Below are 25306 nucleotides of genomic sequence, written 5' to 3' on the forward strand. Positions count from 1 at the left end.
TGTAATGTCATAAATTCGAATAGTTATCCTGTCAACTTTAGTCATATAAGACTAGAAAAACCAGCTTGAGATATTTTAACTATGCACTAAAAGCTTGCGAAAGAGGTAATTTTGTATACCTTTTAATATTCAAGAAGGATTGACTTTTGTCTTTCCTCCTATATCAATATTCTCTCCCCTCGTAACGTAGGGGTAAGTTCTGTGTATACACTATCCTCCCAGATTTCACTTGTAGGATTTCACTGGTTTTTTTTTTTGTTGTTGTTGTAGTTGTAGTATCAATATTGGGAGGAAACTTTAACCTTGTCTATAAAAAAAATAATTCATAAATACTATACATAAATAGTTGTGCAATCATCAATCCTATAGTTTGCTTCTCAATAAAGACATTTCAACTTCCTGCTAGCAATTTCATGTTCATAGTCATAGCACTGTCCCTATATAGAGTAAACGCTTATTCAATCCTTTTCTATATAAAAATTATCAACTCGGAAACACAACATTAAAGTGCCATATGATAATACCAAGTGAAAATTTAAGTTTTAGAAGAAACTAGATAAGATTATGGTTATAAAAAAAAATTACATGCGACTGTCGAGAAACGTGGCCCATGAATGGAATGCATGAGTCTATTTTGCGTAGAAAAGGAAAAAGGTCGTTTAGGGTGAATCAAACTACCTTACCAGTTTTGACAAGATGACTTCAAAATGCAAAGATTTCTCTTACTTTTGCTAAACTTATAAAAGTAGGTTGCATCACAAAGCAAATATGTCAACTCAAAAGTTGAAAACACCACATGTGCACACAAATCTTGATCACAAAATGGTGACATTAATTATACTGTAATCCTCTTCAAAATCAGAAGTCACAATGAAGAACTTACTCAGTGGACATGTGGTGGGTGGTATACCCATGAGTTCCGCAGTATGCTCATTCGAAAGGCAGCCAAAAAGACTACTGTCCATATCTGCTTGCCAAGACCATATTCGTCCATCTGCAACTTCAAAGAACTTGTCTAAAATAAAGCAAAGTGAGTAACCCCTGTTATTTCAGTATTTATAAATAGTATTATTAATGAATGAAGAGATCACTAAGAAGGATAATTTGTATGTGCAGGAAAATCTGTGATTGGTAAGATGAACAAACTTGGAGAAAGGATGGATTGTCTTGCACAAGGCATCCGTGAGCATGGTAAGGCACTTATATTCTCCATAAAAGACTTCAAAAAGATTATCGAAAATGCTACTAAGACAATGGTTTGTTTAAGTTGGAAAAAATGTATTTTGAAGTAGAAGTAGAAAAAAAGTATTTGGAAGCTGAAATTGTGTCCGGGCATGAGTTTTACTTGAAGAGAAGATGAATTTTTGCGAGTGAAAGCCATTATTTCTCTTGAAATACTGCTCAAACGTATTTTTCCAATATTTCATCGGCATTTCAAATACTCAAATTCAGTATTTGCAAATACTGATGGCCAAATTAAACTTCAACTTGCAAATAATGACACCAGTATTTAGATCTGAACAACACAATATATATATATATGTGAGTCATGATGTACAAAATTCATGCAAGAAGCACTATTTACATGTATGATGGAAAATATTGAGTGTGATGTCATTAATGTTTCAACTTTAATTGTGTAGTGAGCCTAAGCCCGAAGCTAACAGAAATTGTGAAGGGATAATTGAGCCTTGGGGGCAAAAATCTTCAAGTAGGAGGGTTGGAGAGAATATTCAAGCAGAAGTTTAATGTTAGTGATGATGAAAAGCTATTGAAAATTTCTCAATGATATTTATCAACGAGAGTAAAAGCACGAAGGGTGATGTCGTGCCATTTTTATATCATTAGTTTATCTGTCTTCATTGGTTGATGATTTATTTGGCTATTACGTGAAGTCATACCTGTCGTAGCTATCATATCTTTCCCCTTTTTGCATGTCCCCTCCCAATTGGTACGTTGTTAATCTCTGTTATTGTTATTGCTTCGTATATATACTTGTACAGGCTCATTTACGTAGCTTATGGAATACATTGGGTAAGTTGTACTCATACTACCCTTCTGCACTTGTGCTGATTCTGGTATTGGTCCCAGCGGTGCGTGAGGTGCGTCAGCTCAGATCATTGCATACGGAGACTTGAGATTGATCTGTTGTCGTTCCCAGACCTTGAAGCCCCCTTCCTCTTCCCTCTTTTACTGTTCATTTCCTTCGAAACAACTGTATTTATTTCAGACTCTGTTTGTAGAATTTCTAGTTACTCGTGTACTCGTGACTCCGGATCTTTGGGAGTAGATAATCATATAACTTATGTTGGTACTATATTAGATTGGGTTTCTACTTCTCGTCATTTATCATCATTTTGTTTAAACTATTAAAAAAATTGGCTATTTAACTATCTCACGCTTGCTTGCCTAGCAAGTGGATGTTAGGCGCCATCACAGTCCCGAGGTTGGGATTCCGGGTCATAACAATAATAAGCCAAAGTGCATGTACTGGGACTTGCCTTCGAACATTTAAAAATATTACATCACTTTGGCCACCATATATATCGTATAACTATGTTATCGTTCAAGGATATTTTCTAATGTAAGATATTCAACTTAACGAACTATTGCATGATAAATCCTTCGAGATAGATGACAAACCACATATGTTTTATTACTTCATAAAATAATTTAGTGTCGTAAGTAATAGTGAACCATCTAGATAGATATACTTTATGTATGACTATGAACCATCCAATATGAATGAAATAAATACTTGAGTTGTAACTATATGGAAAAAGTTGCTCAAGTATGATACGTATACTAGTAGTACTAATAGAACTACAACAAAACATTTGACGACTATGACCAGAAGACATTTATATTGCCATATATTAACCCTTCCAATTGGTATTTAAGTAAGCACAAAAATTATATACTTAGGAGCATACCTTGAAATGATGAACCACTTACCAAAAAAAATAATCCATAGAACATTTGTCTCACTGTCCATACGAAAACCAACAGGCTTACGCATTGGAAGCTACAGTGTTACTTGGCTATGGTAATACAAAAACAGATTAATTTTGTTGCGATACATTTCCTAAAAGTTGAGAAGGATTGTCGCAGAGAACAATCGTGCTGAAAACGTGTTAAAAAACTAAGCTCAAAGTAACAATATAAAACAACAAAATAGACAAGAGATGTAGTGGAGAAAGAGAGAACTTTCCTATTTCATCAAGTGTTTTCCATGTATTTCCAAGTGTGTTCCAGTGTCTACAATATCCAGATGATTGGTCATGGACGATATTTTGCAATCAGCGAAATATGAATTCTCCCTTCGATGCTTGCAATTCCTAGCTTGATGGTCATTATAAAAGCATTGTTTTCCTATAACAACATTGAGAACTTTTCTTTCTTTTCCCTCTCTCTCTCTCTCTCTCTTCAAATTTGCAGAGTTTTCTCGTTCTGCCTTCTGTTAGAATCTATTGATTCAATATTCAAGAGAAATGGTCACAGCCTCAAAGCCACTATTCCTCAACTCATGGTTTGTAATACTATTGCCCCATTATCATGGAGTTTACTGTATTTTAGAATGTGTATTTTGTTCTTGGATTTTCCATCTATGTTTCTCTTCTTAAAGCTATCAAATACAAGTCTATTAAAACTTTTATACATGCATATGATATTTATGTATGCATAGAAAATAGCATTGGTTCATGCTCTTTGTTATAACAGACTAGTGAGCGTAAGAAAGTCGGCCCGTGACACTAGGCTCTCATGGTTGCCTTCAATTCGTGGTGAATTTCGACTTTTCTTAATTTCTTTACTATTTTTGGGCTTATTATGTCAGCATTCTTTTGCTTGATTTGAATTTCTCTTCAAGATGTGGAATGGGGGACTCGATATCTCATCATGCTACTTATCTCTTTCCAAATATGAGTAAGATATCAATGGAATTTGCTAATTACTTTGAGTATTGCAAGATTTCTTTCCATTTGGTTTATATGTATATTCTTCCATATCATCAAGCTAAAATTTCTGACAAGTAAGAATATGTTATTTGTACTCAGTCCAGCACTAAATCATGTACTTCTTCATCTCTACTTAATTTTTGATTGATTTCTTGGGCGTTAAGAAAGTTTGCTATGAACTGATCATGAAAGTAGATATTAGTTAACATCTCAAATTTATGGTCAAGTAGATATTAGTTAACATCTCAAATAGATATCATGGTTGGATGTCAAGTTTGCTATTGACATCTCAAGTTTATTGGTGAAAAGAAAAGATACATTAAATAGGAAGAAACAAGTACAAAAGAAAACGGTAAAAATGTTAAGGAAAAATAATACTATGAAACTTTGTTTTCTAAAATACTAAATTTCAAAACTTTATTTTCGAACCGATGGAGTGGTTTTTAAATTATAAAAGGAGGATCAAAATACCTAATGCAAACAATTTTTGTTTTCGAACCGTTGGGAGTGGTTCTTGAAAACCTAAAGTCACTTTATGTTGATGTCTAGATCCAATCTAATTAACCAAAAAAAATCTTACAAAGACATAGGGGATTGAATTGTTTAGTACGTTGGTGCACATATTGATTAATTCACCAGATATGTTGTATCCTATCAGCATATGTATTGAGTAATTCTCTACACCAAAAGTTAGATATAATAAAGTCACCTAACTCATGAAAAACTTTTCTCATTGTTGACTTTCTTCCCATAATGTGATGACCCAAAAAGTCATCTTATATTTTAAAATTCGATTATGTGCTCTTAAGTCCTAAAAATCTCATTTTTACCCAAAGTGTTGGTAAGTGATTCTAAACCATTTTCTTTCAATTACCCACTACATTTTATGAATTATTAACCTAAAATCTAGAGTTTTCATGGTAGAATTAGGGTTTTTGGGTAGAAACTAGAGATTTTGGAAATTTGGGGATTTAGACCTCAAATTGAGGTTGGATTCCAAAACCAATTATATATCCAAGCTCGGGGGTAAATGGGTAAATAAATTTTGGTCCAAACCTCGGGTTTTGACCAAGCGGGCCCAGAGTCAATTTTCGACTTCTTGGAGGAAAATTTGAGAAATCTAAATTTATGCAATGTAATTAATTCCTTTTGTAATATTTGATATTATTGAGTCATTTTTGAATAGATACGAGTGGTTTGGAGGTGAATTCTAGAGGAAAAGTTGTGATTGAGTATTAAGTGGTCTTCGGAGCGAGGTAAGTATTGTGTGTAACCCTGACTTGAGGGAAATAAGAACCTCAGATTATTTGCTATGTGAAATTCATGTGAGCGGCGTATATGTGAGGTGACGAGTACTTATGCGCCGCCAATTTACCTGTTTTTCCCTGTTTTCTCCCGTTTTTCTTATATTGTCTCTTTCCTATGCCTAGTTGTTACGTGTTTAGACCAGTGTTGTTAAATTGATCGTTCTTATCATGTTTACGGATTCTCTGGTAATAATTGAGTATTTATTCCAAAGTTGAGATTGATATTGTGGAACCAAATGTGAAGTAAGGCTTGTACTTGTTATTATATCTCCTTGTTGCTATTTATGCATTGCATTATGGTAAGAGAGAGTGTTAATGAACGAAGGGTGATGTCGTGCCATATTGTGAGTGTAAAAGCACGAAGGGTGATGTCGTGCCATGTTGTGAGTGTTAATGCACGAAGGGTGATGTCATTCCATATTGTGAGTGTTAATGCACAAAGGGTGATGTCGTTCCATATTGTGAGTGTAAAAGCACAAAGGGTGATGTCGTGCCATGATATAAGAGTTAATGCACGAAGAGTGATGTCGTGTTGTTTCTATTGATTTTATGGTGAGATTGAGAGTAAAAGCACGAAGGGTGATGTCGTGCATTTTTCCTTTACTGTAATCGTGCTCCTGTTGATTCATAGTATTTGGTTGTTCCAGTTCTTATTCTGCTGTAGCTCTTTATTTTGTATTTCCCCCAACACGTTTCCCCCTCCCGATATTTCATGTCTAGCTCTTCATTACTATTATTTGTATATATATTGTTAAATTGTACAGGTTGATTTGCAAGTACCTTTCCTTAGCCTCGTCACTACTTCGTCGAGGTTAGGCTCGACACTTACCAGTACATGAGATCGATTGTACTGATACTGCACTCTACACTTTCTGTGCAGATTTTGGTACCGGCTCGGGTTGATCAAGATTTTTGTTATTAGACCGCTATCTGGAGACTCAAGGTAGATCTGTCGGCGTTCACAGACCTTGAAGTCCCCGTTTATCTTTTCTATCCTACTGTTTTTTTCATTCAAATAGTTGTATTTTTTCAGACTATTACTTGTAGTGAATTCTAGAATGCCCGTGAATTGTGACTCCAGATCCGGGTGGTAGTAATTAATGCAGTTTGTATATTATTCCGCACTCACTATATTTCATCTTAGTTAATTGTTGTTATTTACTGAATGGAATAAGGATTGGTTTAATAATTCTCTAACATTGGCTTGCCTAGCAAGTAAAGTGTTAGGTGCCATCACGGTCCCGACGGTGGGAATTCCAGATCCCAACGATTGCTTCCAAACAACCTGTGTATAAACACCACACTTATGATCCCCTACACATGAATTATTAGCATAGTTGTAAAATTTCTTCTCAGCAACCCAATTATATACAGACGTACGTGGGGTCACGGCCATACCACTAGCCCATAATTGATTCCCACCATATTTCCCACTGGTTAAATTTGCAAAGTTGCAATTTTGTTTGTTCCTTTGATAACGAACAAGAAGGCTAGTTTCTTTGGCTAGCATGGGACTCCATTTGAGAGGGGGGCCAACACCCACTTCAGCTCTTGCTTTGTTATGTGCATTCAAGAATTCGTGGGCCGCGGCCGGTAGCGCAGCGGGAGTTGTGGCGGCTGTCGGTGGAGGTCACATGAAATGAAGCTAAAACCATGAATTATGCTCCAATTCAAGCTTAATGAAACTTAAAATTTCCAACTTCTACATTCGATGACGAAACCTATCAAATCAACTCCGATCGACCTCAAATTTTGCACACAAGTCATAAATGACATAACGGAGCTATAAAAATTTTAGGAACTGGATTCCGACCCCGATACCAAAAAGTAAACTCCCCGGTCAAACTTCCAACCTTAAATTCTTATTTTAGTCATTTTAAGCCTAATTTAACTACGGACTTCTAAATAAAATTCCGAACACGTTCCTAAGTCCAAAATCACCATACGGAGCTGTTGGAATCGTAAAAATTCTATTCCGAGGTCGTTTTTTCAAAATATTGATCGAAGTCAAATTTGACCTTTTAAAGCCATCTTAAATAACCAAATGTTCCTCTTTCAACCCAAACACTTCCAAATCCCGAACCAACCATCCCCGCAAGTCATAAATCATTAAAATCAGATACAGAAAGTTTTATTTTAGGGAACAAGGTTCTAAAAGTCAAAATGATCGGTTGGGTAATTACATTCTCCCCCTCTTAAATAAATGTTCATCCTCGAACGGGTTTAGAATTATACCTGAAGTGCTGAATAAGTGTTGATATCTTCTCCGCATGTTTTTCCCGGCCTCCCAAGTCGCTTCCTCGACTGGTTGGACCCTCCACTGGACTTTTTCTGCACAAATCAACTTGGACCTCAATTGACGAACTTGTTTATCAATAATGGCAACTGGCTCCTCTTCATAATCCAAACTATTATATAGCTGAACTGTGTTGAAGTCTAACACATGCGATAGGTCGGCATAATACTTCCGGAGCATGGATACATGGAAAATCGGATGAGCTCTCGATAGGCTGGGAGGCAATGCAAGCTCATAAGCAACCTCCCCAATTTGTCTCAACACCTCAAATGGGCCTATAAACCTTGGGCTCAACTTGCCCTTCTTCTCGAATCTCATGACTCCCTTCATCGGCGAAACTTTCAAAAGAACTTTTTCACCCACATAAATGATAAATCACGTACTTTCTAATCCGCGTAACTCTTCTGTCTAGACTGTGCTGTACGAAGTCGCTCCTGAATCAACTTTACCTTTTCCAAGGCATCTTTCACCAAATCAGTACCATATAACTTAGCTTCACCGGGCTCAAACCACCCGATGGGCGAACGACATCGCCGACCATATAAAGCCTCAAATGGAGCCATCTCGATGCTAGATTGGTAACTGTTATTATAAACGAACTCGGCCAAAGGCAAGAAACGATCCCACTGACCTCCAAAGTCAATTACACATGCCCTAAGCATATCCCCCAAAATCTGAATTGTCCACTCTGACTGCCCGTTGGTCTGCGGATGAAAGGCTGGGCCTTTATCTTATATGATAGAAATTGCCACACCATGCAACCGAACTATCTCCTGGATATATATCTGGGCCAACCTCTCTGAAGTATATGTAGTCACAATAGGAATAAAATGTTCCGACTTAGTTAGCCTGTCAACAATGACCCAAACTGCATCAAACTTCTGCAAGGTCCACGGAAACCCAACTACAAAGTCCATAGTGATGCGTTCCAATTTCCACTATGGTATAGTCATCTGCTGAAGTAGGCCACCAGGCCTCTAGTGCTCATAAATAACTTGCTGGCAATTTAGACACCTAGCTACATACTCAACTATGTTCTTTTTCATTCGCCTCCACCAAAAATGTTGCCACAAATCACGATACATCTTTGTAGCACCTGGATCAATAGAATACGGAGAACTCTGTGCCTCCTCTAGGATTTGTTTCCTCAGTCCATCCACATTAGGAATGCATAGACGATCCTAGAGTAGCAGAACACCATCCACTCCAATAGTAACTTCCTTGGCACCACCCCGTAGTACCATTTCTCGAAGAACCATTAATTGTGGATCATCATACTGGCGAGCCTTGATCTGCTCAAATAGTGAAGACTGAGCTACAACACATGCAAGAACTTGGCTGGGCTCTGAAATATCTAGTCGCACAAGTCTATTGACCATGGAGTGAATATCCAAAGCTAATGGCCTCTCCTCTGCTGAAATGAAAGCCAAACTACCCATACTCTCCGCCTTTCTACTCAAGGGGTCTGCAACCATATTTTCTTTACCCGAATGGTATAGGATAGTAATATCATAATCTTTCAGTAATTCCAGCCATTTGCGCTGCCTCGAATTTAGGTCCCTCTGCTTGAACAAATGCTGCAAACTGTGATGATCAGTGTAGACTTCACAAGACACCCTATAAAGATAATGCCTCCAAATCTTAAGAGCGTGAACAATCGCAACTAACTCCAAATCATGTACCGGATAATTCTGCTCGTGGGGCTTCAGCTGACGTGAAGCATATATAATAACTCGCCCTTCCTGCATCAATACACAACCCAAGACAATGCGTGAAGTGTCTCAATACACTGTATACATTCTCAAACCGGAAGGCAACACTAACACTGGTGCTGCAATCAATGTTATCTTGACCTTCTAAAAGCTCTCCTCACAATTATCGGACCATCAGAACGGAGCACCCTTCTGGTTAATTTGGTCAAAGGTGTTGCAAATAGATGAAAAACCTTCCACGAACCGACGATAATAACCTGTTAAATCCAGAAATCTCCTCATCTCTGTCGTCGAAGTGGGACGATGCCAATTCTGAACTGCCTCAATCTTTTTGGGATCAACCTTAATGCCATCACCCGATACAATATGCCCCAAAAATGCTACAGACTCTAGCCAAAACTCACATTTAGAGAACTTAGCATATAGCTTTTGTTCCTGCAATGTTTGAAGCACTACTCTCATATACTGCTCATGCTCCTCCTTACTGCGCGAGTAGATCAAAATGTCATCAATGAAGACAATGACAAACAAATCTATATATGGCATGAATACCCTGTTCATCAATTCCATAAACGCTCCTGGGGCATTAGTTAAACTGAAGGACATCACCAGAAACTCATAATGACCATATCTAGTCCGGAAGGCAGTCTTCGGAATATCTGAATCCCGAATTCTTCAACTGATGGTACCCTGACCTCAGGTTGATCTTAGAGAACACCCTAGCACCTTGCAACTGGTCAAATAGATCATCAATACGTGACAATAGGTACTCGTTCTTAATAGTGACTTTGTTCAGTTGACGATAATCAATACACATCCGTATTGTTCCATCCTTCTTCTTCACAAATAATATCGGTGCACCCCAAGACGATACACTCGGTCTGACGAACCCTTTGTCTAGTAACTCCTCAAGCTGTTCTTTTAATTTTTTCAATTCTTTCGGAGGCATGCGATACGGTGGGATAGATATAGGCTGGTATCTGAAGCCAAGTCAGTACAGAAATCAATATCACAATCAGGTGGCATACCTGGAAGATCTAAAGGAAATACATCGGAGAACTCCCGAACTACATGCACCGAATCAATAGTCGGAGTCTCTGCAGTAGTATCTTGAACATAGGCTAGATAAGCCAAACAACCCTTCTCAACCATGTGTTGAGCCTTTATAAAAGAAATAACTCGATTAAATGAATTAACATGTGAACCCTTCCACTCCAGCTTAGGCAATGCTGGAATAGCCAAGGTAACAGTCCATGCCCAGAATAATTTCAAAATATGCCATCTCAAGCAATAGGAGATCTGCTCTAGTTTCATAACCACAGAATGTAATAATACAGGACCGGTAGATCCGGTTCACAATAACATAATCGCCCACAATAGTGGACACATAAACATGAGTACTCAAGGACTCATGAGAATCACCCAAGAATGGAGAAAATAGAGATGACACATATGAATACGTAGATCCTGGATCAAATAATACTGAGTCATCTTTGCCGCAAATAGAAATAATACCTTTAATCACGGCATCTGAGGCCTCTGCATCTGGTCTGGCCAAAAAATCATAGAACCGAGCAGGAGCGCCAACTGGCTGGCCTCCGCCTAGCTGACCTCCACCTCTAGGATGGCCCCTACCCACATGTACTCCACCTCTTGGTGGTCGGACTACTGGTGGAGCAACTGGTGCGGTAATTATAGGCTTCTGACCCTGTTGCACTAGTCTGCCCCGCAGTCTGGGGAAGAATCTCCGCATGTGACTGGGATCCCCACACTCGTAACAACTTTTCGGTACGATAAGCTACTGACTAGAAGTCTGGCACTGTTGACCTGAATACCCATTAGAAGAACCCTGAATAGCTGGTGGACGATAAGAACTCTCGGGTATAGCACTGAGATTGGGTCGCACTGGAGCACCTTGAGGAGGCGGTGGTGCTGGATATAGTGGCCTGCTGGGTTGTCCTCTCACGAACCAACCTCTGCCCCTAAACAAAGCACCTCTGAACTCTCCAAAATACCTAAACCTCTTATCTCTCGTAACCTTCTCTCGGCTCCGCTGACGTACACCCTCAATCCTACGGGCTATCTCCACGACTAGCTCATAAGAAGTGCCTATCTCAACCTCCCGAGCCATAGTGGCCTGAATGCCAGTATGTAAACCTGCAACAAAGCTCTGCACTCTCTCCGCCTCAGTAGGGAGTATCATAAGTGCATGGCGAGATAACTCAGAAAACCTCGTCTCATAATCGTTCACTGACATGTGACCCTGCTGGAGCTTAGTGGCGGAGCTACAGTAGTGGGTGCGGGTTCGGGCGAACCTAGTGACTTTTTCTGGAACCCTGAATTTGTATTGAAATATTTAATAAATCTATATAAATATATACTGCCGAACCTAGTAACAAAAAATGTCTTGGTTCAACGGTAAGTGTTGTGGGTTCGCTGGGAAAGATGGGGGTTCGATTCCCGCTGAAAGCAGTGTTTTATTCAAATTTAGAACCCACACACTTCAAATCCTAGCTCTGCCTCTGCTGGAGCTGCTCAAACTGAAACATCAACTCTTCCCTCTAGGAGGGTGGAATATACCTATCTAGGAAGATACGGGTGAACCTGCCCCAAGTAATGGGAGGAGAATCTGCTGGTTTGCCAAGAACATAAAACTGCCACCATCTACGGGCTATGCCCTCTAGCTGAAATATAGCAAAGTCTACCCCATGAGATCCCAATATCCTCATGTTGTACAGTCTATCCTTGCACCGATCAATGAAATCCTAGGGGTCCTCATGTCGCTCACCCCCAAAGAAAGGAAGATGTAGTCTAGTCCATTTGTCCAATAGTTTCTAAGGATCGGCGGCTACAGCTGGCCTGGGCTCAGGTGTAGCTGTTGCCACTAGCTAGGCTCCACCCACGGGTAGTGCACCCTAGGTCTAATATACAATAACTGCCTGTCCATAAGCATGTGCGATCGGAGTCTGTGCTCCCTCGCCCACCTGAGATGTGGCTGGGTCTGCTAGATATAAATCTTGAAAGTTCCGCCGATGAAGGGAATCAAGAGATTTGGGAAAAAGGGGAAATTGAGCCCGAGGTTTATAGGCCCATTTGAGGTATTGAGACAAGTTGGGGAGGTTTCTTATGATCTTGCATTGCCACCCATTCTATCGGGCGTTCATCCGGTTTTCCATATATCTATGCTCTGAAACTATCATGTCGACCTATCACATGCTCTGAAACGTCCAGTGGAGGGGCCAACTAGTCGAGGAAGTAAATTGGGAGGCCGAGGAAAACATGTGGAGCAAATATCCACAATTTTTCAGCAATTCAGGTATAATTCTAAACCTGTTCGAGGACGAACGTTTGCTTACGAGGTGGAGAATGTGATGACCCAAAAATATCATCTTTAAATTTAATAATTAATTCTGTGTTCTAAGACCTCGAAAAGCACTATTTATCATTCCTCGACTAGCGTGTGCAGTCCGTAAATTTTTTCGAAAAGTTTTTATTTGAAAACAAAATGAATTAAAATGTGAATTAGAGCTTTAAAACTCAACTGAGTTAACTTTGGTCAACATTTTTAGCAAACGAACTCGGATCAGTGTTTTGACAGTTCCGGTAGGTCCGTATCGTGATTTGGGACTTAGGCGTATGCCCCGAATTAAATTCTGAGGTCCCTAGCCCGAGATATGGAATTTTGATGAAACATTTAAAAGTTTAAGTTCAAATAGTGACCGGATATCGAATTATGTGCAAACGACCCCAGAATAGAATTTTTATGATTCCAACAGCTACATATGGTGATTCTGGACCTAGGAGCGTGATCGAAATTTTATTTGGAAGTCCGTAGCGAAATTAGGCTTGAAATAGCTAAAACAAGAATTTAAGTTTGGAAGTTTGACCGGGGAGTTGACTTTTTGATAACGGAGTCGGAATACAGTTCCGAAAATTTTCATAGCTCCTTTATGTCATTTATGACTTGTGTGCAAAATTTGAGGTCAATCGGACTGGATTTGATAGGTTTCGACATCGAATGTAGAAGTTGGAAAACTTTAGTTTTATTAAGCTTGAATTAGAGCATAATTCGTGGTTTTAGTGCCGTTTTATGTGATTTGAGGTTTCAAATAAGTTCGTATGATGTTTTAGGACTTGTTGGTATATTTGATTGAGATCCCGAGGGCCTCGGGTGAGTTTCGAATGGTTAACGGATCAAAAATTGGTCTTAAAAAGCTGCTGCAATTTTTTCTCTTTTGTTGGATATTCTGGGCTGTGATCGAGCCCAGGTATTGAGCCCAAGGTTGACGAGGCTCAGGCTCAGGCTCGAGCTTGTGATCGAAGCCACGATCGAAGGTCCAGCTCGAGGGCCATGATCAATGGCAAGGCTCGAGGGCCAGGATCGGGGGTCACAATCAAAGGCACAGGCTCGATGCCATGATCCATGACCGACTCCCAGGCTTGAGGTCATGATCAAGGACATGACCGAAGCCCAAGCTCGAGGGCCACGATCGAAGCCACGATTGAGGCCCAATTCCGAAGGCTGCCTGGGCAGATTTATAAAAGAGGGCATTCGTTCCATTTGTCATTTTTGACGAACTTGAGCTTGAGCAGAGGCGACTTTTGACAGATTTTCAAGGAAATACATTGGGGTAAGTGATTCTAACTCAGATTTAGTCTATATACACAAATATATCATTGCTTTCACCATTTAATAGTGTTTTGAGATGGAAATTTGGGACAATTTTTAGAAATCTCACAGAAACGAATTTTTGAGATTTCGGTATCGATTAAGAGTCGGATTTGAGTGAAACTGGTATGGTTGGACTCATAATTGAATGGGTTATCGGATTTCATAACTTTCGACGAATTTCGAGACGTGGGCCCCACAGACGAATTTTTAATTAATTTTGGGATTTTATTGAAAATGTTGTATTTTCTTATAAAATTGATTCCTATAAATTTTAGTGATTGTATCAAATTATTTTTGGTTAGATTCGAGCCAATCGAAGTTGGATAATCGAGGAAAAGGCCTACTAGTGGATTAAATTAGGGCAAGACGAGGTAAGTCTCTTGTATAATCTTGTGAGGGGAAAATTACCCCATAGGTGATTAAATTAAATAATTGTTGCTAATTGTGAGGGCTACGTACGCACGAGGTGGCGAGAGTCTGTGCTTAGCTACTATTAATGCTAAAGTCCGGGTAGTTTAGGACTCAAAGCATGGATTACTTGTGTAAATTATATTCTTTGTTTAATTAATATTATTTGATATATATATATATATATATATATATATATATATATATATATATATATATATATATATATATATATATAAAATTAATTGTTAGATAAAAATATTAAAGGATGAAAATCTCATATGCATAAATTTTTCTATTAAATTAATTAATTGTTAAGAGAAATTATTCTTTCTCCTGAATTTATCTTATAACAAATATACTCTTATTCCGGAGGTACATAAGAAAATGTCATCCTTTCTTGTGGAGCGGGCCGAACACCTCGGCAAGATAGATGCATCTATGGATCGTGTCGTACGTCCCTCGGCAGTGTACACGACACTCTGGATCGGGTCGTACGATCTCGGCAGAAATCGTGCTTAATAATAATAATAGTTACATGATACTTGGATAGTGTATTGCAACTTGTAAAGCTAATTGATAAATTAAAAATTTATTGAAATTGAATAGCAGCTTGTAAAGCTATTTGATAAATTGAAAATTTTATTGAAATTAAAAGATTTAATTAATAGATTGGAAATTGTTGCATTTGAAGGATTTTTATTATTTCGGCTAATTGAATAAAATTATTGTTAACTTTGTGAATCATGCTGATTTGAATAATTATAATTTTTTCCATTTATTATTGTTGACCGTTAGTGAGTGTCAAAGTCGGTCATCTCGTTTCTACCACTTCGAGATTAGGCTTGATACTTACTGAGTACACGTTGTTTACGTACTCATGCTATACTTGCTGCACAAAAAAGTGCAGGATCTGAGACAGATACTAGTGGAGGACCTATCATCGCACATCCTCGTTATCCAGGGGCGTAGTGGTGAGGTGCCTTTCTGAGTCGTCCTGCATCTACCAGTGCCTCTTCTTGTATTTTTAATTCTGTCTATTTTCATTTCAGACAGTAATTGAAGTTTTGTATAATCTACTAGATGCTCGTACACTTGTGACACCAGGTCTTGGCACACACATTGGTAGAATTTGGTGTCTTATTATTATTATTATTATTATTATTCTAAGATTTAAATTTTATCGATATATATTTAATTTATTAGTTGGCCTGCCTAGCTGTAGTGTTGAGCTTCATCACAACCTATAGTTGAAATTGGGTCGTGACAGCTTGAGCCCTTAACTAGATATAAAAAAAGTCCTTTCTTTCTTCATACATCAACCACCGATCTCCAAATGATATCAATCCCGTTTTTTTGAGAAGCCAAATTTCCTCATCACAGTCATAAAAAGTTTCATAATATTCTGTCATAGGCCTTGTATATATGTATATTAAATTTTGCATAATGTGTATATAACATACCTAAGATCACTTTGAGTTTAGTCCGAAGGCCAAGATAGATGACGCGCCTAGCTATGTTCATCTTGTTAAAAAGGGTAGCTATTTCTTTGTCCTCTCCTATCCAGTTCCGAATGATTCCTTTCTGTCGAAGCAAACTCACATCTTTGTCTGAGTCGATTAGATAATCCATGAAAATTGCAAAATCACTGAAATATCTAGGATGTACATGAGACGACTGTTGTTCATACTCTATCAGATTCCGCAGAAGAGTCTCCGTATCTTCAGTGACTTCAAAACTAAGAATTTTCAATAACTCATTCTCAAATTTGATATAAAATAAACTTGTGTTATCTCCATAGTTTTCTTCCTCCAAGTAATCATAAATATATCCGACTTTTACGAAGCTAACTCCAGCTTCAAAAAGCTCTGTTGCATTTGGCATGACGCTATGCCCCGTTAGGTGGTCCTTATCTATTGGCTTACCTTTTGACCTAACTATTTGCAAAGGATTACAACATAAGCTTTTCCAGGAATGGTCTGTTTCCATGCTAGGATTCGTTAGGCTAGTAGTTTTAATCTCTGAAAGGTGACATGACATGTGTACAACTTGAAGTAAATGTTTAATTTCTGCAGCATCATTATCTTCACTCTCAAAATAGGATGCATGGGTATTCTTCGGTAAATCAAGGAAAAAGGTCCTCTTCACCATTTTTGTGAATGGTATTTCATCTTCCTCCTCCATAGTCATGTGATGAAGTTTTGTGAGGACAAAGAAAGGAAGTTGGTTTTCTACTAATAACAGATCTCGACATACTTGAATATGTATGCAATTTCCAGGGATAATCCAACCTTCTCCTTCTGGACACATTCCACAACGCTCTCGGATGTATTCAACTAGAAAACAACCATCAAGTAACAATATTTTTGAAAATTTGTCAACAATATCCCTATCAAGGTTCTCTATATCATCATAACAGTTTAATGCTTCATCCTCCAATTCTCTAATGCAACTTTCCACCTCAATCCCTTCTTTTCTGCAGAGGAAACGCTGTAAGTAACACAATTTATACTTTTCCATGGAGTGAAATTCATGATTATGTTTATGGTAAGGATCAATGGAGATCACCTTTGGCCTATAAGCATCTGGATTTGATTCAGATAACCCCACACTTACTTTGAATATGGTATAATATTTGGTAGATGAATCGTTGAAATCCGCAAATATTTCATCAAGGATTTCATTTACAGGTTTGTTTGTTTTTAGACAGATCTTGACCATTTGTTTCCTTTATCTCAATTAAATGATCCGGTTTCCTCCCTTCTTCTATCTGTAATTAATGGAAATTAATGAGTCATATTTTTTTTCCTTCTTTTGTGTTTCTTTTCTTTACATAAATTGTCAATAAATAATGATCAGATAAAATAAAAATCTGAAGAAAGATTTTCTCCTCATTTTTTGATATCCTGCTATGCGCGGGGTCCAAGGAAGGACCAGACCACAGGGGTCTATCGTACGCAGACTTACCCTACATTTCTGCAATAAGCTGTTTTCACGGCTCGAACCCGTGACCTGCTCGTCACGTGACAACAACTTTACTAATTATGCCAACACTCATCTTTTTCCAATCAAAACTGAAAATTGTCCAAAATAAAAAGTGAAATTATTTCAGAGATTTCTCTTCACATTTTGCTTTATTACACTAACCTTCCCTGTATTTTACGGTATTACGATTACCTCTCTCACTTTGATTTTCTATACTTTTAACCCATTTATCAATAATATAAATAATTATTGCTTGATTATCTTGCCCTTACTAATATTCTCTTTTGTTTAATTAATTTTATAAACATCTTTTACTATTCTTTTGTTTACTTATTCTATTAAATATTAATGCTTAAATAATGAAAAATACGTGGGTGAGCTCCAGAAGTGTACACGCATACGAAATTCTAGTTTTTGATTTTCTTAACTTTTCACTTAGATTAAGTTATATCAAAGTCAAAAACTAAAAGAAAACAAAAACAATTGAAATAACAAGTACTCCCTCCGTTCCAGTTTATGTGAACCTATTTCTTATTTGGTCCGTTCCAAAAAGAATGACCCCTTTCTAAATTTGAAAATAATTTAGCTTAAACTTACAATTCTACTCTTAATGAGAAGCTTTTATAACCACACAAATACTCTGGCCCTTTTTGACTTGTTTAGGACCACAAATTTCAAAAGTCTTTATTTTTTCTTAAATATCATGCCCAATCAAACATGTTCACATAAATTGGAACGGATGGAGCAACAAGAAATAAAAAGAAACAAGAAAAACGCAATTCCAAAATAAAATAAAATTAATTTACTAAAAATAAGCAGTGAGTAGAGAAAATAGAAACTCTATAATGCCTTAAGAAGTGCAGAGATCGTTACCCAAAAGTAATAAAGATGAATTTATATTTGGGTTATATTATTTACTCTTGTGATTTCTAAAAATAGTTGTCTCAAATTAATTATCATTTTAGAAGTTTAAGACTTAACTAATTATTTTTCCTATTTTACCCTTAATATTAATTATTCTAGAATACTACAAATACCTCAATTATGAGTAAATACTAAATAACGAGAGATTCTATCTTAAAATATAAATAAGGGTAAAATAGTCAAAAAATCTCTCCTATTTAATATATTTTTAAGAAACGTGTAAAAAAAAACGCCATAGATAATTTGAGACGGAAGAAATACCTTTTAAAGGATAGCATAAAGTGAAGGACAACATATATGACTTCATTTATTTTTGAATTAAAGACGTATAGCGTTGTGTGTGTGAGAGAGTTCTGATTTACAGAAGTTTGAACAAGTAGTGGAATTTGATGATCCATTTGGGTAATCTCAATATGATATGCCATTCTTCTTGAAACTGCAATTCCTACAACAGAGAGAGACGGGGAAATAAGGGTTAAGACTTTATTGTATCAACCCAAAGTAATTACAATTTGGAGCTGTATTAACTTCTACTCTTTTGCCAAAAAAAATAAAATAAAAATAAAAATACATTTTAAGAAATGGATGTTGGGTTTTTTAAGCTTAAATGTAGCTTAAAAGAGGATGAATGGGAAATGGAGGGAAATTGAAAATATTTGAATTTTCCTCCTTGACAAAGGGATATTGTCCCATATTGGAAGAGGAAAAGATATTGATGGGTATATATACAATTGCACTTCTTCTAGCTCTTAAAGAGTTAAGAAGAAGGCAAGCCTCGCGCTGTCGTCGTCGCTCGCTCGGCTACGACTTCGGCTTCGGATGTTGGGTTTTTTAAGCTTAAATGTAGCTTAAAATAGGGTAAATGGAAAATGGAGAAAAATTCAAAATATTTGAGTTTCCCACCTTGACAAAGGGATATTGTCCCATATTGGAAGAGAAAAAGATTTTGATGGGTATATATATACAATTGCACTTCTTCTAGCTCTTAAGGAGTTAAGAAGAAGGCAAGCCTCGCGCCGTCGTCGTCGCTCGCTCGGCTACGGCTTCGGATGTTGGATTTTTTAAGCTTAAATGTAGCTTAAAAGAGGGTGAATGGGAAATGGAGAAAAATTGAAAATATTTGAATTTCCCTCCTTGACAAAGGGATATTGTCCCATATTGGAAGAGGAAAAGATTTTGATGGGTATATATACAATTACACTTCTTCTAGCTCTTAAAGAGTTAAGAAGAAGGCAAGCTTCGGCTTCGGCTTCGGAATTTGGATTCGAAATTTGGATTTGGATTTGGTCAAATGATTGATTTGATTAATTTTTTGGACTAAATTTATATGTTAATAGTAAATATTAACAGAATTGTTATTAAATATCCGATTTTTTGTAAACGGAATATAATTATTAAATCCAAACGTAATAGTATATGCCCTTCGCTTTTTGTAAAAGACATTTACAATCGCACCTCTTCAGATTTGAAAAACAGTTTGCCACTCGCCATGTTTGTATTGTTAGAGAAACATTTTCTACATATGCTCTTGTTGGACCCGAAGAGACGCTTTCTAAGGAAAATTCTGCAACGGCAAAAATTGAAGGATCTAGAAAGATATTTATGAAAATGACTTCTGGTAAGGTGCTAGCCTTGAACAACATCCTTCATGTTCCCGTGATTAGAAAGAACTTAGTCTCTGCTGGACTTCTTGTTAAGAATGGGTTTAAGTATTTTTTGTATCCGATAAGGTTGTAATAAGTAAGAATGAAATGTTTGTAGGAAAATGTTATCTCACTGAGGGCCTTTTCAAGCTGAATGTAATGGTTATTGAGAATAATAATAAAATTTCAGCTTCTTCTTACTTACTTGAGTCAAATGAATTATGGAATATACATTTGGGTCATGTCAATTACAAAACCTTGCGAAAAATGATTAATTTGGAAGTATTGCCTATGTTTGAATGCGACAAATCAAAATGTCAAATATGTGTGGAATCTAAGTATGTTAAACATCCTTATAAGTCAGTTGAAAGGAATTCAAATCCTTTAGACTTAATTCACACAGATATTTGCGACATGAAGTCAATACCATCTCGCGGTGGAAAGAAGTATTTCATAACTTTTATTGACGACAGTACTCGATGTTGCTATGTTTACTTACTTAATAGTAAAGATAAAGCAATAGATGCATTCAGGCAATACAAAAATGAAGTTGAAACGCAACTTAACAAGAAAATTAAAATGATAAGAAGTGATAGGGGTGGTGAATATGAATCTCCTTTTGAAGAAATATGTCTAGAATATGGAATAATTCATCAAACAACTGCCCCTTACACGCCCCAATCCAATGGGATTGCGGAAAGAAAGAATCGTTCATTAAAAGAGATGATGAACGTATTATTGATAAGTTCTGGTTTGCCACAGAACTTGTGGGGGGAAGCCGTTCTTACGGCCAACCGAATACTAAATCGAGTACCCCATAGCAAAACACAATCCATTCCATATGAAAAATGGAAAGGAAGGAAGCCCAACTTGAATTATTTTAAAGTGTGGGGGTGTTTGGCAAAAGTGCAAGTTCCTAAGCCCAAAAAAGTAAAAATAGGACCGAAAACCGTTGATTGTGTTTTCATAGGATATGCGACCAATAGTAAAGCATATCGATTTCTGGTTCATAAATCAGAAAATCCCGACATTCATAATAATACGGTTATAGAATCAGATAATGCTGAATTCTTTGAAAATATATACCCGTATAATAAGGAATGTGAGTCGATTGGTGAAGGATCTAAACGACATCGGGAAGAAACAAAAGAAAGTACTTTTAATCAGGAGGATCCAAGACGTAGTAAACGTCAAAGAACGTCTACTTCATTTGGACCAGATTTTATGACTTTCTTATTGAAAAATGAGTCTCGAACATTTAAAGAAGCTATGTCTTCTTCAGAATCATTATTTTGGAAAGAGGCAGTTAATAGTGTAATAGAATCCATATTGAACAAACATACATGGGAATTGGTTGATCTTCCTCCTGGAAAAAAAGCTTTGGTTTCTAAATGGATTTTTAAGAGGAAAATGAAAGATGATGACACTATTGATAAATATAAGGCAAGACTTGTAGTCAAAGGGTATAGACAGCGAGAAGGTCTTGATTATTTTGATACATGTTCTCCAGTTACAAGAATTACGTCCATACGAATGTTAGTAGCATTAGCTGCAGTTTATGGTCTTGAAATTCATCAAATGGACGTTAAGACGACCTTCTTAAATGGAGATTTAGAGGAAGAAATATACATGGAACAACTTGAAGGGTTTGTGATTCCTGGTAAAGAAAAGAAGGTATGTAGACTTGTTAAGTCTATTTACGGACTAAAACAAGCACCCAAACAATGGCATGCAAAATTTGACCAAACATGTTGTCAAATGGTTTTAAGATAAATGAATGTGATAAATGTGTGTACATTAAAAATATTCCAAATCACATAGTCATTGTTTGCTTATATGTGGATGATATGCGGATAATGAGTAATGACATTTCCAACATAAATGCGACTAAGCGTATGCTAACTAGCAAGTTTGATATGAAGGACTTGGGAGTTGCTGATTTAATTCTGGGGATTAAGATCAATAAGACTCCTCAAGGTCTGGCATTGTCACAATCTCATTATATTAAGATAATACTTCGCAAATTCAAGCACTTAGGGTTTAAAGTTGCAAAGACTCCAATTGACGTGAATCTTGTATTAGCAAAGAACAAAGGCCAAAGCATATCACAATTGGATTATGCTCGTGTGTTGGGATGCTTAATGTATATCATGAATTGTACACGACCAGATATAGCTTGTGCTATAAGCAAATTGAGTCAATACATGAGCAATCCAGGTCAATCTCATTGGATGGCAATGAAACGAGTTTTGGGATATTTAGAACATACCCAGGACTTTGTTTTGCACTACAGTAAATATCCTGCGGTGATTGAGGGATATTGTGATGCAAATTGGATCACCGGTTCAACTGATTCTAAGTCCAAAAGTGTATATGTATTCATTATTGGTGGAGGAGCGGTATCTTGAAAGTCGGCCAAGCAAACTTGTATTGCCCGCTCTACAATGGAAGTTGAATTCATAGCCTTAGAAAAAGCCGGTGAAGAAGCTGAATGGCTTCGGAATTTCTTGGAAGACATTCCATTTTGGCCCAAACCGTTGGCACCAATATGCATACATTGCGATAGTCAAGCGGCAATTGGAAGGACTTGGAGTGTGATGTATAACGGTAAATCTCGTCATATACGATGAAGACATAAAACTGTTAGGCAATTACTCTCTAGAGGAATTATTACGATTGACTATGTAAAGTCAAGCAGTAATGTATCGGATCCACTTACAAAAGGCCTAACTAGAGAGGTAGTTGAGAAATCATCGAGGGGAATGGGACTATGGCCGAGAACAAGCCATTGTGGCGGTAACTCTACCTAGAAGACTGGAGATCCCAAGATCTAGGTTCAAGGAGATCAAACAAAGTCATTAATGACGGTTCAACATTGTCAACTAAAAGTTTGGTCCATTCTCGTGATGAGATAATGTTTAGTACCAAGGAAAAAGCATTAAGGCTTTTTAATGATTTCTAAATTTGATACGGGGTATATCAAATAGTGTATCTACGAGATGACACGTTTAGGAATCACCTATGTAAGTGTGAAGTGTTAGCCGCTTCAAGGAGAATTTTGTAAGGCCAATTCTCTACGCACTTATTAAACCAGGCGGTGTTCATGGACGAAACTAACACAACAATGAGAGCCAAAGACGGTTAAGGGTTGGTTGTGTGACTTATGGTTGTCTAGGTATACACCAAAGTTCGACGGTTCAAAGATATCAAATCTACCGATTGATCGAGTATATCCGACATAAGTTCACTACGGAAAGTTCAAAGGGAAACCTACTTATCCTGATACAATTAATCCTTGCTTGCGAATCACACAGTTTTTCATGCATATTTCCGTGATATAGCCATTCCCCATTCATGTGGGGGATTGTTGGGTTTTTTAAGCTTAAATGTAGCTTAAAAGAGGGTGAATGGGAAATGGAGGGAAATTGAAAATATTTGAGTTTCCCTTCTTGACAAAGGAATATTGTCCCATATTGGAAGAGGAAACGATTTTGATGGGTATATATACAATTGCACTTCTTCTAGCTCTTAAAGAGTTAAGAAGAAGGCAAGCCTCACACCGTCGTCATCGTCATCGTCGCTCGCTCGGCTCAGCTACGGCTATGGCTACGGCTTCGGATTCAGATTCGGATTCGGATTTGGATTTGGATTTTGTCAAATGATCGATCGATTGATTAATTTTTTGGACCAAATTTATTTGTTAATAGTAAATATTAACAGAATTGTTATTAAATATCCGGTTTTTTGTAAACGGAATATTAATATTAAATTCAAATGTAATAGTATATGCCCTTCAATTTTTGTAAAAGACATTTACAATTGCACCTCTTCAGATTTGAAGAACAGTTTGCACCTCTTCAAATATGAAGAGTTGAAGAATAGTTTGCACCTCTTCAGATTTGAAGAAACAGTTGGCACCTCTTCGGATTTGAAGAGTTGCACCTCTTCAGTTTGAGCTCAACATTGGCTATAAATACAAGTCCATTCTCTCAAATTTTCCATACGAATTTCTGCTTTCTCCTCATTTCTTCTGCATTATTTTAACTACAAGCAAAACATCAGTAAGTGTGATTTGCTACCGATCTTTGTGTTCACTGAAACATTGGTGTTTGAAGTATCGCTACACCAGTTTGTAATTCGTTCTATCCTGGGAGGAAATAATCCACAACCTTGGGTACTAGGAGGGGATTAAATTCCTTAAGGAAACACTGTGAAGTCAGTGGGCTCGGATTAAATTTTGTTTCTTTTACATTTCTATTTATATGTTATTTTATCTTCACTAGAATTATTTTACAAGTATAGTTTTAATAACAAGCATAAGGAATTTTATTATTTTCTGTATTTGTGTTATACTCACTGTTTCTGGAGACTAAAACCTGTGTGGTTTTCTACTCCAGTGGAGATTAAAATCTATGTGATTTTAACGTTTGTTTGTATCATTCTTTTACAGAAATGACGAATGACAATGGGAACCAGACTGTTCCTATGGTAACTGCCAATGCATCGACAAGCCGAACAACACCGGCATTGGCACCGGCAGAAAAACCCGAAAAATTTTCCGGTATTGATTTCAAGCGCTGGCAGCAGAAGATGTTCTTCTACTTGACGACTTTAAGTCTGCAGAAGTTAATTCAGGAAGATGTTCCTGTTCTGCCCGATGAAACTCTAGAAAATGAACGCTTTCTCGTGACTGAGTCGTGGAAGCATTCTGATTTTCTATGCAAGAATTACATTCTTAGTGGACTAGAGGACGATCTGTATAACGTCTATAGTAATATGGAGACGTCAAAACAACTGTGGATAGCGCTTGAAAGGAAATACAAAACGGAAGATGTCGGGTTAAAGAAATTCGTTGCCGTTAAAGTTTTGGACTATAAAATGGTAGATAGCAAGTCTGTTATTACCCAAGTCCAAGAATTGCAAGTGATTATTCACGATCTCCTTGCTGAAGGTATAATTCAAATTAATACTAATGTTGAAAGTATTAATTATATTGTTTCTACTAACAGAATTTTCATTGAACGTCTTGTCATCAATGAAACGTTCCAAGTTGTAGCAATGATTGAAAAGTTGCCTCCTTTATGGGAGGACTTCAAAAACTACTTGAAACATAAACGAAAGGAGATGTCCCATGAAGATCTCATTGTTCAGTTGAGAATCGAAGAGGACAACAAAGCTGCTGAAAAGAAAGGACGTGGAAACTCAACAATAATGGGAGCAAACATTGTTGAGGATAGAAAGAGGAAGAAGGCTTATGGACCGAAAAGCAATCCAAGCAAGAAGCGGTTCAACGGAAATTGCTACAACTGTGAAAAAGCTGGACACAGATCTGCAGATTGTCGTGCTCCAAAGAAAGACAAGAAGAAGAGTCAAGCAAACATGGTTGAAAAACACAAAGATATC

The 25306-nt window shown here is 37.2% G+C and overlaps 1 long non-coding RNA gene and 1 pseudogene across 1 annotated transcript; one reads left to right on the forward strand and one right to left on the reverse strand.

Moving 5' to 3' along the window:
* The first annotated feature begins 846 nt into the window (after nt 1-846).
* Nucleotides 847-1995, forward strand: LOC142167445 (uncharacterized). Its single transcript, XR_012697585.1, has 3 exons — nt 847-1030; nt 1117-1191; nt 1644-1995. It is a non-coding gene; the product is annotated as an uncharacterized LOC142167445 (long non-coding RNA).
* A 13751-nt stretch (nt 1996-15746) lies between these two features.
* LOC107772122 (UPF0481 protein At3g47200-like) lies at nt 15747-18788 on the reverse strand (annotated as a pseudogene).
* Between the last annotated feature and the right edge of the window lie 6518 nt (nt 18789-25306).

Source organism: Nicotiana tabacum, chromosome 12 (assembly GCF_000715075.1).
Source record: "Nicotiana tabacum cultivar K326 chromosome 12, ASM71507v2, whole genome shotgun sequence".
NCBI classification, from domain to species: domain Eukaryota; kingdom Viridiplantae; phylum Streptophyta; class Magnoliopsida; order Solanales; family Solanaceae; genus Nicotiana; species Nicotiana tabacum.